The sequence below is a fragment of the Salvelinus namaycush genome, chromosome 5, assembly GCF_016432855.1.
Source record: "Salvelinus namaycush isolate Seneca chromosome 5, SaNama_1.0, whole genome shotgun sequence".
Classification (NCBI taxonomy): Eukaryota; Metazoa; Chordata; class Actinopteri; order Salmoniformes; family Salmonidae; genus Salvelinus; species Salvelinus namaycush.
The window spans coordinates 6,305,097-6,320,251 of record NC_052311.1 but is presented as its reverse complement, the minus strand read 5'-3'; positions in this window follow the sequence as shown (position 1 = coordinate 6,320,251).

Below are 15,155 nucleotides of genomic sequence, written 5' to 3'. Positions count from 1 at the left end.
TGTTACGATCGCTAACCTTTGCTGCTGGTAAATGGTGTTGTGTTTCTGGCTATTGTGGTAAGCTAATATAATGCTATATTGTGTTTTCGCTGTAAAACACTTAAAAAATCTGAAATATTGGCTGGATTCACAAGATGTTTGTCTTTCATTTGCTGTACGCTGTGTATTTTTCAGAAATGTTTTATGATGAGTATTTAGGTAATTCACGTTGCTCTCTGTAGTTATTCTAGTCGCTTTGGTGAGAGTTGTGATGGTGGCTGCAATGGTAAACTATGATTTATACCTGAAATATGCACATTTTTCTAACAAAACATATGCTATACAATAAATATGTTATCAGACTGTCATCTGATGAAGTTGTTTCTTGGTTAGTGGCAATTTATATCTTTATTTGGTCGAATTTGTGATAGCTACTGATGCAGTGAAATAATGGTGGAGTAAAAAAAGTGGTGTCTTTTGCTAACGTGGTTAGCTAATAGATTTACATATTGTGTCTTCCCTGTAAAACATTTTAAAAATCAGAAATGATGGCTGGATTCACAAAATGTGTATCTTTCATCTGGTGTCTTGGACTTGTGATTTAATGATATTTAGATGCTAGTATTTACTTGTGGCGCTATGCTAGTCAGCTTTTTTACTGATGGGGGTGTTCCCGGATCCGGGTTTGGGAGGAATTAGAGGTTAACTGCCTTGTTCAGGGGCAGAACGACAGATTTGTACCTTGTCAGCTCGGGGATTCGATCTTGCAACCTTTCGGTTACTAGTCCAACGCTCTAACCACAAGGCTACGCTGCCGCCCGTCTCTATATATAGCTATAGGTCTGACTGTACTGGGACCTGTCAATGCTCCTTGTCTCTATATATAGCTATAGGTCTGACTGTACTGGGACCTGTCAATGCTCCCCAAATGAACAGCTGACATATTAAGGGACGGACAAATCTGGGTTTGCCAGTAGAACGCTACCTGCCCGAATGCATAGTGCCAACTGTAAAGTTTGGTGGATGACGAATAATGGTCTGGGGCTGTTTTTCATTGTTCTGGCCCCTTAGATCCAGTGAAGATAAATCTTAACGCTACAGCATACAATTACCTTCTAGACGACTCTGTGCTTCCAAATTTGTGGCAACAGTTTAGGGAGGCCCTTTCATGTTTTAGTATGACAATACCCCCCAGTGCACAAAGCAAGGTCCGTACAGAAATGGGTTTGTCGAGATCGGTGTGGAAGAACTTGACTGGCCTGCACAGAGCCCTGATGAAGACCTAAAGGTCGAAACATTGTTAAAACAAATTTCACCTGGGAGCACGAGCAGCAGTGTGCAGCGTTTTCCTGTCTGGTTTCCATGAATTTCTCCACAACTCCTGAGGAAAGAACCTGGATGTGCGTATGTTCTTCAGCTTTTGTCCCTGACCTCAACCTCATCAAACACCATTGGAATGAATTGGAACGCCGACTGTGAGCCAGGCCGAATCGCCCAACATCAGTGCCCGACCTCACTAATACTCTTGTTGCTGAATGGAAGCAAGTCCCCCCGCAGTAATGCTCCAACATCTAGTGGAAAGCCTTCCCAGAAGTAGTGGAGGCTGTTATAGCAACAATGGGGGGGGGACCAACTCCATATTAATGCCCATGATTTAGGACTGAGATGTTCGACGAGCAGGTGTCCACATACTTTTGAGCTCCCGAGTGGCGCAGTGGTCTAAGGCACTGCATCTCAGTGCTAGAGGCATCACAACTGATGCCCTGGTTCAATTCCCGGCTGTATCGCAAATGGCTGTAATTGGGAGTCCCATAGGGCAGCGCAGAATTTGCCCGGGTTTGGCCAGGGTAGGCCGTCATTGTAAATAAGAATTTGTTCTTAACTGACTTGCCTTGTTAAATAAAGGTTAAATTATAATACAATAAAAAAGTAGTATAGCTACAGAGGGGTACAGTCATACAGGAGCCTATGTGAGACATATGGGAGATGCTGTTGCAATTAAGATATATTCTCAAACACAAAGTGTCTTTGAAAAAGCCAATCAAAGGGAAGACACTGATATGAACATGTTTCTATCAGTTCTGCTTTGTTAGTCATGCCGGACAGTTCATCTCAGCACAGCAAAATTGGCTGTCCACGCATTGCCTTAGAGACACCTGACTTCATGACTGGTGTACACCGTGTACATCACGAATCCGCTTGATGTCTAAATCACAGTTCTCCTTCTTTCCTTTCTCTCTCCTTTATCTTTCTCTCTCCTTTATCTTTCTCTCTCCTTTATCTTTCTCTCTGCACTTCTCTCTTTCCCTCTTCCTCTCTCTTTCTCTCTGCACTTCTCTCTTTCCCTTTTCCTCTCTCTTTCTCTCTGCACTTCTCTTTCCCTCTCCCTCTCCTTCTCTCCTTCCCACTCATCTCTCTCTCCGTTTCTCTCCTTCCCTTTTTCCCTCTCCCTCTCTCTCTTTCCCTCTCCCTCTCCTTCTCTCCTTCCCACTCCATCTCTCTCTCCGTCTCTCTCCTTCCCTCTTTCCCTCTCCCTCTCTCTCTTTCCCTCTCCCTCTCCATCTCTCCTTCCTACTCCATCTCTCTCTCCTTCCCTCTCCCTCTCTCTCTCTCTTTCCCTCTCCCTCTCATTCTCTCCTTCCTACTCCATCTCTCTCTCCTTCCCTCTTTCCCTCTCCCTCTCTCGCTCCTCTCTTTCCCTCTCCTCTCTTTCTCCTTCTTTACTTCCCTCTCTCCTTCTCTCCTTCCCCCTCTCATTCTCTTTCCTTCTCTCTCCTTCCCTCTTTCCCTCTCCCTCTCTCTTTCCCTCTCCTCTCTTTCTCCTTCTCTCCTTCCCTCTCTCCTCTCTCCTCTCTTTCCCTCTCCCTCTCTCTTTCCCTCTCCCTCTCTCTCTCCTTCTCTCTCCCTCTATCAAAAGAAGGCAAGTGATGCCATAAGTCTTTTCCCATGAAGATTCCTAAAATGAGAAAGAAGACAACATCAGGGCTCAGCAGTACTTCTAACAGCGGAAGTCTTCCTTCCTACCACCCACGTCTTGACTCCCATTGAGAACAATGCAGTACATACACCACATTTCAAAGCAGAAGATATATTTTCTCCTTTTACGCTCAGACAATGCCTCTCTCTGCCTCTCTATAAACCTCTAGGTGGCTTAAAGTACAAGCATCATCCTTTCACAAATTAGCTAACAGTCATTTGGGTTCTAACATGCTGACCACACTACCCTCATTGCCCTCATTACATACACTCACCACACTACCCTCATTGCCCTCATTACATACACTCACCACACTACCCTCATTGCCCTCATTACATACACTCACCACACTACCCTCATTGCCCTCATTACATACACTCACCACACTACCCTCATTGCCCTCATTACATACACTCACCACACTACCCTCATTGCCCTCATTACATACACTCACCACACTACCCTCATTACATACACTCACCACACTACCCTCATTGCCCGCATTACATACACTCACCACACTACCCTCATTGCCCTCATTACATACACTCACCACACTACCCTCATTGCCCTCATTACATACACTCACCACACTACCCTCATTGCCCTCATTACATACACTCACCACACTACCCTCATTGCCCTCATTACATACACTCACCACACTACCCGCATTGCCCTCATTACATACACTCACCACACTACCCTCATTGCCCTCATTACATACACTCACCACACTACCCTCATTACATACACTCACCACACTACCCTCATTGCCCTCATTACATACACTCACCACACTACCCTCATTGCCCTCATTACATACACTCACCACACTACCCTCATTACATACACTCACCACACTACCCTCATTGCCCTCATTACATACACTCACCACACTACCCTCATTGCCCTCATTACATACACTCACCACACTACCCTCATTGCCCTCATTACATACACTCACCACACTACCCTCATTGCCCTCATTACATACACTCACCACACTACCCTCATTGCCCTCATTACATACACTCACCACACTACCCTCATTGCCCTCATTACATACACTCACCACACTACCCTCATTGCCCTCATTACATACACTCACCACACTACCCTCATTGCCTCATTACATACACTCACCACACTACCCTCATTGCCCTCATTACATACACTCACCACACTACCCTCATTGCCCTCATTACATACACTCACCACACTACCCTCATTGCGTGCGCGAACGTTGCAAAAATACATTAACACATACAGTTGAAGTCGGAAGTTTACATACACCTTAGCCAAATACATTTAAAATCAGTTTTTCACAATTCCTGACATTTAATCCTAGTAAAAATGCCCTGTCTTATGTCAGTTAGGATCACCACTTTATTTTAAGAATGTGAAATGTCAGAATAATAGCAGAGAGAATGATTTATTTCAGCTTTTATTTCTTTCATCACATTCCCAGTGGGTCAGAAGATTACATACACTCAATTTGTATTTGGTATCATTGCCTTTAAATTGTTTAACTTGAGTCAAACATTTTGGGTAGCCTTCCACAAGCTTCCCACAATATGTTGGGTGAATTGTGGCCTATTCCTCCTGACAGAGCTGGTGTAACGGAGTCAGGTTTGTAGGCCTCCTTGCTCGCACACGCTTTTTCAGTTCTACCCACAAATGTGCTATAGGATTGAGGTCAGGGCTTTGTGATGGCCACTTCAATACCTTGACTTTGTTGTCCTTAAGTTTGGAAGTATGCTTTGAGTCATTGTCCATTTGGAAGACCCATTTGCAACCAAGCTTTAACTTCTTCTTAATGTCTTGAGATGTTGCTTCAATATATTCACATAATTTTCCATCCTCATGATGCCATCTAGTTTGTGAAGTGCACCAGTCCCTCCTGCAGCAAAGCACCCCCACAACATGCTGCCACCCCCGTGCTTCACGGTTGGGATGGTGTTCTTCGGCTTGCAAGCATCCACCTTTATCCTCCAAACATAATGATGGTCATTATGGCCAAACAGTTCTATTTTTGTTTCATCAGACCAGAGGACATTTCTCCAAAAAGTATGATCTTTGCCCCCCATGTGCAGTTGCAAACCGTAGTCTGGCTTTTTTTATGGCGGATTTGGAGCAGTGCCTTCTTCCTTGCTGAGCGGCCTTTTAAGTTATGTCGATATAGGACTCGTTTTACTGTGGATATAGATACTTTTGTACCTGTTTCCTCCAGCATCTTCACAAGGTAATTTGCTGTTGTTCTGGGATTGACTTGCACTTTTTTCACCAAAGTACGTACATCCACAGGTACACCTCCAGTTGACTCAAATGATGTCAATTAGCCTATCGGAAGCTTCTAAAGCCATGACATAATTTTCAGGAATTTTCCAAGCTATTTGAAGCCACAGTCAACTTAGTGTATGTAAACTTCTGACCCACTGAAATTGTGATACAGTGAATTATAAGTGAAATAATCTGTCTGTAAACAATTGTTGCAAAAATGACTTGTGTCATGCACCAAGTAGTCCTAACCGACTTGCCAAAACTATAGTTTGTTAACAAGAAATTTGTGGAGTGGTTGAAAAATGTATTTTAATGACTCCAACCTAAGTGTATGTAAACTTCCGACTTCAACTGTACATGTTATTCAATCACGTCATCCAAACTGCTCACACACGTCAACGAGCGTCTGCATAGGCAGGCGCTAAAATATTACTTCTATTTTTGATGCTTGACGAGCTGCAAGTCCCGCCTCTCCTATCTCCTCATTGGTTTTTAAGAGTATTTACCCCAGTGAGTGATTGAAAGATGAACTGACGTCCACACTCCCGTCCAGTTGGTGGTGGTAATGCACCTTAAAGTTGGTTGCCAACTGCCATATAAAGTCCAAAGAAGAAGAAGAAGAAGAAAAAGAAAAAGAAGACTGAACAAGGAGAGATTACTAGAAACTAACTAGGTTTCCCCTTTTATCTGTGGATTAATTGTCGGAGAAGAGAACACACAATTTCTTGTGTGACTCGAAATGGGTAAAAAATTCTACAAAGATCCAGGGAATAAAGGACCTTGTGCATTTCAGGTAAAATAACAACCCAATGTTTATATCCCAGGACAAATGAGCTAGCGACAGCAAGCTAGCTAGCTAAATGTCCATGAATGTTTACTGTGTTTCGACCTGTCCCCAAATTAATATAGTTGGTTCAGAGTTCGTTTCGATACTTCAACCTGTGTTTCCTGATGGCGTCTGGTGTGGATGGACAAAATGCCCGCAATGGTGGACGCATGTCAGCATGTCAGCATGTAAGCCTCAGGGGGCATGAGTGGAGTTTTCATGTGAATAAACTCTTAATTTCGGTGACTCAGATCTGTCGCAAAACAGAAACGCTGGTTTATTTCAGCGTACTGATTATTCATGAGGTACTGGCTAGCGTCCCAAATTGCACCCTATTCCCTATAATAGTGCACTACTTTTGACCAGGGTTCGTAGGGCTCGGGTTAAAAGGGTGCCATTTGGGACACAGACAATGTAATTAAATGCTGCCTCTGAAACGTTGAGGAAAACCCAGCAGCGATACAACAAATGACACCGAGGTTGTTCCTTTCATGTCTTGTACTAAACGCTGAGGGTACTCTTATTCAGACAGTACACGTGAATGACCAATTACTATGATTTTGTCATCCAGCCTTCATTATTTGGTGTTTGAAATGTTTCAGAGCATCATGCTCTGATATCTAATATTTCCTGTACTATCGGTTTCCGAATGTACTCTCTACCCATGTAAAACAAATGCCTGGAGATATTTACTCTTATTCTGTTATCATAGTTTACACAGTATATGAATTCAATCAATATTTCCATAACACAACCCTACAATATCCACTTCAACGTCACAGTGGTAATGAGAAGGCCCACTGTCTGACCTACAGTAGTCTCTACAACATTACAGTGGTAATGAGAAGACCCACTGTCTGACCTACAGTAGTCTCTACAACATCACAGTGGTAATGAGAAGGCCCACTGTCTGACCTACAGTAGTCTCTACAACATCACAGTGGTAATGAGAAGACCCACTGTCTGACCTACAGTAGTCTCTACAACATCACAGTGGTAATGAGAAGACCCACTGTCTGACCTACAGTAGTCTCTACAACATTACAGTGGTAATGAGAAGACCCACTGTCTGACCTACAGTAGTCTCTACAACATCACAGTGGTAATGAGAAGACCCACTGTCTGACCTACAGTAGTCTCTACAACATTACAGTGGTAATGAGAAGACCCACTGTCTGACCTACAGTAGTCTCTACAATATTACAGTGGTAATGAGAAGGCCCACTGTCTGACCTACAGTAGTCTCTACAACATTACAGTGGTAATGAGAAGGCCCACTGTCTGACCTACAGTAGTCTCTACAACATTACAGTGGTAATGAGAAGACCCACTGTCTGACCTACAGTAGTCTCTACAACATTACAGTGGTAATGAGAAGACCCACTGTCTGACCTACAGTAGTCTCTACAACATCACAGTGGTAATGAGAAGACCCACTGTCTGACCTACAGTAGTCTCTACAACATTACAGTGGTAATGAGAAGACCCACTGTCTGACCTACAGTAGTCTCTACAACATTACAGTGGTAATGAGAAGGCCCACTGTCTGACCTACAGTAGTCTCTACAACATTACAGTGGTAATGAGAAGGCCCACTGTCTGACCTACAGTAGTCTCTACAACATTACAGTGGTAATGAGAAGACCCACTGTCTGACCTACAGTAGTCTCTACAACATCACAGTGGTAATGAGAAGACCCACTGTCTGACCTACAGTAGTCTCTACAACATTACAGTGGTAATGAGAAGACCCACTGTCTGACCTACAGTAGTCTCTACAACATTACAGTGGTAATGAGAAGGCCCACTGTCTGACCTACAGTAGTCTCTACAACATTACAGTGGTAATGAGAAGGCCCACTGTCTGACCTACAGTAGTCTCTACAACATTACAGTGGTAATGAGAAGACCCACTGTCTGACCTACAGTAGTCTCTACAACATTACAGTGGTAATGAGAAGACCCACTGTCTGACCTACAGTAGTCTCTACAACATCACAGTGGTAATGAGAAGACCCACTGTCTGACCTACAGTAGTCTCTACAACATTACAGTGGTAATGAGAAGACCCACTGTCTGACCTACAGTAGTCTCTACAACATTACAGTGGTAATGAGAAGGCCCACTGTCTGACCTACAGTAGTCTCTACAACATTACAGTGGTAATGAGAAGGCCCACTGTCTGACCTACAGTAGTCTCTACAACATTACAGTGGTAATGAGAAGACCCACTGTCTGACCTACAGTAGTCTCTACAACATTACAGTGGTAATGAGAAGACCCACTGTCTGACCTACAGTAGTCTCTACAACATCACAGTGGTAATGAGAAGACCCACTGTCTGACCTACAGTAGTCTCTACAACATTACAGTGGTAATGAGAAGGCCCACTGTCTGACCTACAGTAGTCTCTACAACATTACAGTGGTAATGAGAAGACCCACTGTCTGACCTACAGTAGTCTCTACAACATCACAGTGGTAATGAGAAGACCCACTGTCTGACCTACAGTAGTCTCTACAACATTACAGTGGTAATGAGAAGGCCCACTGTCTGACCTACAGTAGTCTCTACAACATTACAGTGGTAATGAGAAGACCCACTGTCTGACCTACAGTAGTCTCTACAACATTACAGTGGTAATGAGAAGACCCACTGTCTGACCTACAGTAGTCTCTACAACATTACAGTGGTAATGAGAAGACCCACTGTCTGACCTACAGTAGTCTCTACAACATGACAGTGGTAATGAGAAGACCCACTGTCTGACCTACAGTAGTCTCTACAACATTACAGTGGTAATGAGAAGACTCACTGTCTGACCTACAGTAGTCTCTACAACATTACAGTGGTAATGAGAAGACCCACTGTCTGACCTACAGTAGTCTCTACAACATGACAGTGGTAATGAGAAGGCCCACTGTCTGACCTACAGTAGTCTCTACAACATGACAGTGGTAATGAGAAGACCCACTGTCTGACCTACAGTAGTCTCTACAACATTACAGTGGTAATGAGAAGACCCACTGCCTGACCTACAGTAGTCTCTACAACATCACAGTGGTAATGAGAAGACCCACTGTCTGACCTACAGTAGTCTCTACAACATTACAGTGGTAATGAGAAGACCCACTGTCTGACCTACAGTAGTCTCTACAACATTACAGTGGTAATGAGAAGACCCACTGTCTGACCTACAGTAGTCTCTACAACATTACAGTGGTAATGAGAAGACCCACTGTCTGACCTACAGTAGTCTCTACAACATTACAGTGGTAATGAGAAGGCCCAATGACCCAGTGATAGCATCACATTTAATCTAATTTCATGTGTCTGAAACATGTGAGTAACCAAGTCGAAACCCACAGACAGACAGGCAGGGAGAGTTTGACCTTGCAGCACTTTAGTCAATCAGCGAAATTACCCATCCCCATCTGTCTGCCTTATCTGTGTCAAAAATCTCTGTCTGTCTCTCCCTCCACCCTGTCTGTAGGTGTGTGTGCGTGCATGCATGCATGCAAGCTTTTGTGTGTGTGAGTGAGTGTGTGTGTGTGCGTGTGTGTGTCTGAGTGTGTCATTCCTACCCCTATTTACTCCTCTCTGATTCTATCACTCCCTTCCCGTCCTGTCTGATTCCTATCCCTCCCTTCCAGTCCTGTCTGGTTATATCTCTCCCTTCCAGTCCTGTCTGATTCTATCTATGCCTTCCAGTCCTGTCTGATTCTATCCCTCCCTTCCAGTCCTGTCTGATTCATATCTCTCCCTTCCAGTCCTGTCTGATTCTATCCCTCCCGTCCAGTCCTGTCTGATTCCTATCTCTCCCTTCCAGTCCTGTCTGATTCATATCTCTCCCTTCCAGTCCTGTCTGATTCTATCCCTCCCTTCCAGTCCTGTCTGATTCTATCTCTCCCTTCCAGTCCTGTCTGATTCTATCCCTCCCTTCCAGTCCTGTCTGATTCATATCTCTCCCTTCCAGTCCTGTCTGATTCTATCCCTCCCGTCCAGTCCTGTCTGATTCATATCTCTCCCTTCCAGTCCTTTCTGATTCTATCCCTCCCGTCCAGTCCTGTCTGAATCCTATCCCTCCCGTCCAGTCCTGTCTGATTCTATCTCTCCCTTTCAGTCCGAGGCCAAACCTTGTCCTCCTCATGTCGTTAAATTCTTCCCAATTCCATTTCAGAGAAATGTGAAGCTGCTGCTATTGCATCCAAAATCGCACCCTATTTTATATGTAGTGCACTACTTTTGACCAGGACCAGTAGCAGAGCTTCCAGGCTTAGTCTGCCAGGACCTCTATTTGAAACAGACTCTGATGATCATTGACCTTCCCTGAGCTGTCTCATCTGGCTGTGCCCCCAGTCAGACGTAGCTGAAGCCAGCTGCTTGGTTATTCAGTCACAACAGGTTGTGTGACCCTGCATCCCAAATAGCACACTATTTTCTACATGACCTACTATAGGCCTGGTCAAAAATAGTGTACTATATGGAAAATAGGGTGCTATACTGCTGCCAGCTGGTCCCGTGTCTTCATGTAAAACAGCTGTATAATGTTTTATCCTGCTGCCAGCTGGTCCCGTGTCTTCATGTAAAACAGCTGTATAATGTTTTATCCTGCTGCCTGCTGGTCCCGTGTCTTCATGTAAAACAGCTGTATAATGTTTTATCCTGCTGCCAGCTGGTCCCGTGTCTTCATGTAAAACAGCTGTATAATGTTTTGTCCTGCTGTCAGCTGGTCCCGTGTCTTCATGTAAAACAGCTGTATAATGTTTTATCCTGCTGCCAGCTGGTCCCGTGTCTTCATGTAAAACAGCTGTATAATGTTTTATCCTGCTGCCTGCTGGTCCCGTGTCTTCATGTAAAACAGCTGTATAATGTTTTATCCTGCTGCCAGCTGGTCCCGTGTCTTCATGTAAAACAGCTGTATAATGTTTTATCCTGCTGTCAGCTGGTCCCGTGTCTTCATGTAAAACAGCTGTATAATGTTTTATCCTGCTGCCAGCTGGTCCCGTGTCTTCATGTAAAACAGCTGTATAATGTTTTATCCTGCTGCCAGCTGGTCCCGTGTCTTCATGTAAAACAGCTGTATAATGTTTTGTCCTGCTGTCAGCTGGTCCCGTGTCTTCATGTAAAACAGCTGTATAATGTTTTATCCTGCTGCCAGCTGGTCCCGTGTCTTCATGTAAAACAGCTGTATAATGTTTTGTCCTGCTGTCAGCTGGTCCCGTGTCTTCATGTAAAACAGCTGTATAATGTTTTGTCCTGCTGCCAGCTGGTCCCGTGTCTTCATGTAAAACAGCTGTATAATGTTTTATCCTGCTGTCAGCTGGTCCCGTGTCTTCATGTAAAACAGCTGTATAATGTTTTATCCTGCTGCCAGCTGGTCCCGTGTCTTCATGTGAAACAGCTGTATAATGTAGGTCCTACTCCCAGGCCTGACTCAGACAAAGAAATGATACCATAAACTAAATAGTTTGAGAGCTCAATGTCTTGTTGGAGCCTCGGAGGTGAAGAGCTCGTGCTTGATTATGTTGTGCTTTGACAAAGGAGCTGGCTTTGAAACGTGTCAGCGATGAACGCCATTGAAGGGAATTCAGCTGCCGTCCTGAAGCCTGTTTTTCAACTGCAGCTTTATTTTTTATAAGATTTTTTTCCAACTATACAGGATGTAAATGTCCATGATGGTGAATGTTGTTCTACTGTAGCTGAACTGTGACACAGCAAATAAACACCGTAGTGTGACTGAGGTAGAACTGTGACTGCATACTTTAAGTCTGCCAGCCATTACTGAACTACCCCAAATGTTTCTCCTTTCACTTCTCTACTGGCTACTGCCAACCCATTCCCAGACAGAGGAGAGGAGAGGAGAGGAGAGGAGAGGAGAGGAGAGGAGAGGAGAGGAGAGGAGAGGAGAGGAGAGGAGAGGAGAGGAGAGGAGACCTCTCCAACAGAGAGGAGGACAGTACATGAAGGGTCTTCTTCTCTCTGTCACTGTGGCAGCAGCAACTGTAAGGTATAATTTCACAAAACATGCTTTTTGTTATCAAGCCGTCACAGAACTGCCCATTCAATGTCCATTTCCTCTACTGTACTGGCGGCTGCCCTCCTGCCAAACCATTCCCACACAGAAGACTGTCTCTCCTACAGGGTCTGCCTCTCTGTATCCAAGAATGTCTTTGTGGCTGACAGAAGGCCGAGTCTGATTCCCCACCTGCAGAGGCTACCGTCCATCTATCTCTACATCTGTGGGGAAGCTTCTGGCTTCAGACACTCACACTATAAAACCACCTTCTTCATTTCACACTTTAATAACACCTTCCTCATCTTCCTCATCTCACACTTTAATAATACCTTCCTCATCTTCCTCATCTCACACTATAATAACACCTTCCTCATCTTCCTCATCTCACACTATAATAACACCTTCCTCATCTTCCTCATCTCACACTATAATAACACCTTCCTCATCTTCCTCATCTCACACTATAATAACACCTTCCTCATCTTCCTCATCTCACACTATAATAACACCTTCCTCATCTTCCTCATCTCACACTATAATAACATCTTCCTCATCTTCCTCATCTCACACTATAATAACATCTTCCTCATCTTCCTCACCTCACACTATAATAACACCACCCTCATCTTCCTCATCTCACACTAATAATACCTTCCTCATCTTCCTCATCTCATACTATAATAATACCTTCCTCATCTTCCTCATCTCACACTATAATAATACCTTCCTCATCTTCCTCATCTCATACTATAATAACACCTTCCTCATCTTCCTCATCTCACACTATAATAACATCTTCCTCATCTCACACTATAATAACACCTTCCTCATCTTCCTCATCTCACACTATAATAACACCTTCCTCATCTTCCTCATCTCACACTATAATAACATCTTCCTCATCTCACACTATAATAACACCTTCCTCATCTTCCTCATCTCACACTATAATAATACCTTCCTCATCTTCCTCATCTCATACTATAATAATACCTTCCTCATCTTCCTCATCTCACACTATAATAATACCTTCCTCATCTTCCTCATCTCACACTATAATAATACCTTCCTCATCTTCCTCATCTCACACTATAATAATACCTTCCTCATCTTCCTCATCTCATACTATAATAATACCTTCCTCATCTTCCTCACCTCACACTATAATAACACCTTCATCTTCCTCATCTCACACTATAATAACATCTTCCTCATCTCACACTATAATAACACCTTCCTCATCTTCCTCATCTCACACTATAATAACACCTTCCTCATCTTCCTCATCTCACACTATAATAACACCTTCCTCATCTTCCTCATCTCACACTATAATAACACCTTCCTCATCTTCCTCATCTCACACTATAACACCTTCCTCATCTTCCACTATAATAACATCTTCCTCATCTTCCTCATCTCACACTATAATAATACATTCCTCATCTTCCTCATCTCACACTATAACACCACCCTCATCTTCCTCATCTCACACTATAATAACACCTTCCTCATCTTCCTCATCTCACACTATAATAACATCTTCCTCATCTTCCTCATCTCATACTATAATAATACCTTCATTTTCCTCATCTCACACTATAATAACACCTTCCTCATCTTCCTCATCTCACACTATAATAACACCTTCCTCATCTCATACTATAATAATACCTTCCTCATCTTCCTCATCTCACACTATAATAACATCTTCCTCATCTTCCTCATCTCACACTATAATAACACCTTCCTCATCTTCCACTATAACATCTTCCTCATCTCACACTATAATAACACCACCCTCATCTTCCTCATCTCACACTATAATAACATCGTCCTCATCTTCCTCATCTCATACTATAATAATACCTTCCTCATCTTCCTCATCTCACACTATAATAACATCTTCCTCATCTTCCTCATCTCACACTATAATAACACCTTCCTCATCTTCCACTATAACATCTTCCTCATCTCACACTATAATAACACCACCCTCATCTTCCTCATCTCACACTATAATAACATCGTCCTCATCTTCCTCATCTCACACTATAATAATACCTTCCTCATCTTCCTCATCTCACACTATAATAACATCTTCCTCATCTTCCTCATCTCACACTATAATAACACCTTCCTCATCTTCCTCATCTCACACTATAACACCTTCCTCATCTTCCTCATCTTCCTCATCTCACACTATAACACCTTCCTCATCTTCCTCATCTTCCTCATCTCACACTATAACACCTTCCTCATCTTCCTCATCTTCCTCATCTCACACTATAACACCTTCCTCATCTCACACTATAACACCTTCCTCATCTTCCTCATCTCACACTATAACACCTTCCTCATCTTCCTCATCTCACACTATAACACCTTCCTCATCTTCCTCATCTCACACTATAATAACACCACCCTCATCTTCCTCATCTCACACTATAATAATACCTTCCTCATCTTCCTCATCTCACACTATAATAATACCTTCCTCATCTTCCTCATCTCACACTATAATAACATCTTCCTCATCTCACACTATAATAACACCTTCCTCATCTTCCTCATCTCACACTATAACACCTTCCTCATCTTCCTCATCTCACACTATAATAACACCTTCCTCATCTTCCTCATCTCACACTATAATAACATCTTCCTCATCTTCCTCACCTCACACTATAATAACACCACCCTCATCTTCCTCATCTCACACTATAATAACACCTTCCTCATCTCACACTATAATAACATCTTCCTCATCTCACACTATAATAACATCTTCCTCATCTCACACTATAATAATACCTTCATCTTCCTCATCTCACACTATAATAATACCACCCTCATCTTCCTCATCTCACACTATAATAATACCACCCTCATCTTCCTCATCTCACACTATAATAACATCTTCCTCATCTCACACTATAATAACACCACCCTCATCTTCCTCACCTCACACTATAATAACACCACCCTCATCTTCCTCATCTCACACTATAATAATACCTTCATCTTCCTCATCTCACACTATAATAATACCTTCCTCATTTTCCTCATCT